The 5,281-nt window shown below is 43.8% G+C and overlaps 1 long non-coding RNA gene across 1 annotated transcript; it reads right to left on the reverse strand.

The window, feature by feature from the left end:
• Positions 1-2,567: 2,567 nt before the first annotated feature.
• Positions 2,568-3,377, reverse strand: LOC120638340. The gene is made up of 2 exons (XR_005659953.1): positions 3,162-3,377; positions 2,568-2,637 (listed from the first exon to the last, which is right to left on the reverse strand). It is a non-coding gene; the product is annotated as an uncharacterized LOC120638340 (long non-coding RNA).
• Between the last annotated feature and the right edge of the window lie 1,904 nt (positions 3,378-5,281).

Here is a 5,281-nt window from a genome sequence, read left to right on the forward strand (position 1 = left end):
ACTACCACCTCATTTTGCTGCTAAATTATTCCGTCTTTGATCCAGTGCCCCTTCTCCCTTGTTATTCTTTAATCAAACCTTAGAATCTTCTAGTTAGAAGGCGTTTTCACGAGGTCACTATCCTTCATGATAGAACTAGACAGTAGAGAATAAAGGATGAGAGATAGTGAAGTAATTTAAGGAGGTGCTGAAAGGTTTTGGATTAATCTCAGAATCCATGATCCATGGTCTATGCTATGTGCATTAGATGGCCCACATTTTCTCGCTTTAAGTGCTTGGCTGGTGATAGGATGAGGTACAAAATTTGAGATTATTAAATCTACAGAGCCCTAGCAACTTGCCCAAAAAGAATCGGTGCATATGGTCTTTATTAAAACAAAATATTTAACATGAAACATATTTCACCACTTTAAGGTCCTCCCTTCCCATCAATCACTAGAAGATCATTTGTCTCAAAGTTTGCTGAATATATCAGTCATTTTCAGGAGATCTATAAAAGGAGAGTAGATAGAATTGCAGGATGGAACTGCAGACTTGGAAACCAAAAGAGTCTGGTTCTAAGAAAGGGTGGCATTAGATAAAGGTGCATTAAAATTAAGGATTGATAATTTAGCCATGAAATGGGTCGTAGTGGATAGAGCACGGGCCTGAAACTCAGAAGGATGTGGGTTCTTGTCTTGACTCTGCCACTTGTCTGCTCTGTGACCTTGGGCAAATCACTTCACTTCTCTGGGCTTCAATTACCTCATCTATAAAATGTGAATTGAGATTGTGAGCCCCACGTGGAACAGGGTCTGTGTCCAACCTAATTTGCTTGTATATGCTGCAGCGCTTAGTACAGTGCTTGGCACATAGCAAGTGCTTAACAAATGGTATTTTGTAGTCATTATTATTCCATTCTCCCTGTCTTGCCCAGCTCTGAACAACCTCTTCCAGAGTTTGGCACTACCACACACCTTACCAATGGGCAGACAGCTCCATTGGATAAAAATAAAACACACAGAGAGAGATGTGTGGCTGGGTTCAGATAATTTAAGAGACAGTTCTAAGGCACTGAAACTTTATATGTGCATATACATATATATATGTATATGCATTTAAATACATAGTAAGCGCTAAACAAATGTCACAATTATTATTACAGCCCTTAGAACAACGCTTTGCACATACTAAGTGTGGACAGGAGAAAGATGTATCTATATATGTGTCCATAAGATGTATATAATGGTCTCTTATTTCTCTGGTCATTCATTCTCAGTCTCCCTCAGAGTTTCCCCCTCTGCCTCCTTTCCCCTAACTGTGGTGATCCCTCTGGGTCCTCTTCTATTCAACATCTACACCCACTCCCCTGGAGAACTCATTCGCTCTGATCGATTCAACTACCCTCTCTCTTTGGATGATATCCAAATCTCTTTCTCCAGCCCCGATTTCTCTCCCTCTCTGCAGTCTCGCATTTCCTCCTGCCTTCAAGACATCTCCACTAGGATGTCTGCCCGTCAGCTCAAGCTTAGCATGTCCAAAACAGTATGTATCTTCCCACCCAAATCCTGTCCTCCCCCTGACTTTCCCGTCACTGTAGCGGCACAACCATCCTTCCTGTCTCACAAGCCCACAACCTCGGCGTTATCCTTGACTCCTCTCTTTGAGTCAAGCCACATCTTCAATCCCTCGCTAATTCCAGTCTGTTCCACCTTTACAACATCGCGAAAAATCTGTTCTTTCCTCTCCATCCAAACTGCTACTATGTTAACACAATCACTCATCCTATCCGGCTTAGATTGCTGCACCAGCTTCCTTGCTGACCTCCCGGCCTCCTGTCTCTCCCTACTGCAGTCCATACTTCACTCTGCTGCCCAGATCGATTTTCTACAGAAACATTCAGGACGTGTTTGCCCACTCTTCAAAAAACTCCAGGGGTTGCCCATCTACTTCCGCAACAAAGAGAAACTCCTCACCACTGGCTTTAAAGCAGTCTATCACCTTGCTCCCTCCTACCTCACCTCGCTACCCTCCTTTTACAGCCCGGCCCACACACTTGACTCCTCTATTGCCAACCTTCTCACTGTGCCTCGATCTCATCTATCTTGCCACTGATCACTGTGCCTCGATCTCGTCTATCTCGCCGCTGACCCCGAGCCCACGTCCTGCCTCTGGCCCGGAACACCCTCCTTTCTCAAATCTGCCAGACAATTACTCTCCCCTCCTTCAAAGTCTTATTGAAGGCTCATCTCCTCCAAGAGGCCTTCCCTGACTAAGCCCCCCTTCCCTCTTCTCCCACTCCCTTTTACATCACCCTGACTTGCTCCCCGCCCAGCCCCTCAGCACTTACATACACATCTGTGATTTATTTATTCATATTAATATCTATCTCCCCGCCTCTAAACTCCAAACTCACTGTGGGCAGGGAATGCGTCTGTTTATTGTCATATTGTCCTCTCCCAAGCGCTTAGTATAGTGCTCTGCCCACAGTAAGCCCTCAATAAATACGACTGAATGAATGAATGATGCCTAGCGTAAAAAACAAAACACAGAAAAACAAATTTTAAAAGTACTTACTTGTTTTTTTCTTTTTTGCCTCTGAATTTTCAAAGTCTTCTTCAACTTTTTAACATGTGATTCATCATCGTCTAGAAATTCCTTTGTCAACAGTAAATGGTGTAATTAAGATTCTTTATTTTTTTTTAAAGAAAAAAATCTAGTTCTCTAGGTTTGAGGCATTAAAGCACAATGTTTGTTCCATTAAATGGGTGCTTGAAATAGAAATGAATGTAAGACTTGGTGAACTGTGATTTGCTGGTAAATTGTTAAACATTTAATTTACTTATTTTCCTCTTTCTTAAAGAGTTATCATTTGGATGTGTGATTGTGTGTGTTTTAAATACACACTGATAACACTATGATATACAATTTTTAGATGAAGATGCAGTCTTTTTTGAGTAGTCCAGACACACTGGATTCATCCTCTTTAGACGCTTTAGACTCTGCATCTCTTCCTCTATTCAGAGAGGTCCTTTTAAAACCAAGATGTCCTCTTAGGCAGAAGGTAAAGCGTTTGTGAAGGTGAAGATGTAATTTTTTTTCACATTTAATTCTATTTACTCATGTTAAATATCCCTTAGTGTTCTTTCCACACATGCACAAGTAACTACCAGGAAATTTACCTCAGTAATGATTCTCTGTGTTTCTTCATTTAGATTCATTTTAGCTATGGCCAGGTCCTAGCTGGGAAAATAATGATGAAAATATCACTGATGAGACAAGAATCCAACAACTAAATATCTACCTTCTTCTTGCTTTTGGAAAATGGGAAGCCACTGCTGAAGATAGCTATTCAATCAGTGGTATTTATTAAGCAATTACTGCATGCATAGCGTTGGACTAAGCACTTGGGAAAGTACAATAAAAGCAGAGTCGGTAGACATGTTCCCGGCCTTCAGTAGTTTAGTAGTTTGGTTCAGGAGTTGAGAGAGACAGACGCGAATGGAAATCAATCAATTCTGGAATTAATAATAATAATAATGTTGGTATTTGTTAAGCACTTACTATGTGCAGAGCACTGTTCTAAGTGCTGGGGTAGACATAGGGTAATCAGGTTGTCCCACGTGGGGCTCACAGTCTTCATTCCCATTTTACAGGCGAAGGAACTGAGGCACAGAGAAGTTAAGTGACTTGTCCACAGTCACACAGCTCACAAGTGGCAGAGTCAGGATTCGAACCCATGACCTCCGACTCCCAAGCCCGTGCTCTTTCCACTGAGTCACGCTGCTTCTCAAGAAAAATAATAATGTTGGTATTTGTTAAGCGCTTACTATGTGCTGAGCACTGTTCTAAGCGCTGGGGGAGATACAGGGTCATCAGGTTGTCCCACCTGGGGCTCACAGTCTTAATCTCCATTTTACAGATGAGGTAACTGAGACACAGAGAAGTCCAGTAACCTGCCCAAAGTCACACAGCTGACAGGTGGTGGAGCCGGGATTAGAACCCACCACCTCTGACTCCTAAGCCCGGGCTCTTTCCACTGAGCCACGCTGGGCTTCTCTAAGACTAAGATAAGATTAAGACTGATTGAGACTGTGAGCTCCACATGAAACAACCTGATCACCTTGTATCTATCCCAGTGCTTAGAACAGTGCTTGGCACATACTAAGTGCTGAACAAATGCCATCATCATTATGATTATCCAACGCTTAGAACCGGGTTTGGTACGTAGTAAGCGCTTAACAAATGCCATTGTTACTGTTATTATTAATATGGAGGGAGGTGTCCGGAGGCAGTGGGGCAGGAGTGGGAAGAGTACAGGATGGGCCCTCTACAGACCTGGGTTCTAATCCCGGCTCCGCCACTTACTTGCTGTGACCTTGGGCAAGTCACTCCACTCTGTCACCGCAAGAGTAAAATAGGGATTAAGACTGTGAGCCCCACGTGGGACAGGGACTGTGCCCACCTTGATTAACTTGTATCTACCCCAGCGCTCAGAACGGTGCTTGAAACATAGTGAGCGCTTAAGAAATACCGTCCTCATCATAACGTCTACCCACTCTGTTTAGGATGGGACTCTGCAACTAATAAGCTTTCAAAAAATTTGACTGATTGAATGGTGAACCCCCTATGAGACAGGGATCAGGTCTGACTGGAAAACAGTGTGTCTCTCCCACCACTGGGTATGGTACATAGTAAGCACTTAATTAGGGCCTTCAGTATAAATTCTGATTACTGAAGGTGAAATAACAAGGGAAATCGGGTGCCTGCTTTTGCCACGTCAAGTAAATCACCCATAATAAAAGAAATGTTCTGAGTCCTGCTTACTTGACAATTTGCAGTGGGAAAGAACATGGCCTAGTGGAAAGAGCAGGGGCCTGGAAGTCAGAGGACCCGGTTTCTAATCCCGGCTCCATCGCTTACCTGCCGTGTGACCTTGGGCAAGTCACAACCTCTCTGTTCTTCAGTCCCCTCACCTGAAAAAAGGGGATTCAATACCTGTCCTCCCTCCTACTTAGAATTTGAGCCCCAGGTGGGACCTGGTGATCTCCTCTCTACCTCAGTGCTTATCCCATCGGCTTCCTTGCTGACCTCCTTGCCTCCCGTCTCTCCCCATTCCGGTCCGTACTTCTGCCCGGATCATTATTTTACGAAACGTTCAGGCCGTGCTTCCCTACTCCTCAAGAAACTCCAGTGGTTTCCCGACCACCTCCACATCCAAAAGAAACTCCTCGCCATTGGCTTGAAAGCAGTCAATCACCTTGCCCTTCCTACCTCACCTCACTAATCTCCTGCTACAACC

The sequence above is a fragment of the Ornithorhynchus anatinus genome, chromosome 4 (genome assembly GCF_004115215.2).
Source record: "Ornithorhynchus anatinus isolate Pmale09 chromosome 4, mOrnAna1.pri.v4, whole genome shotgun sequence".
Taxonomy (NCBI): domain Eukaryota; kingdom Metazoa; phylum Chordata; class Mammalia; order Monotremata; family Ornithorhynchidae; genus Ornithorhynchus; species Ornithorhynchus anatinus.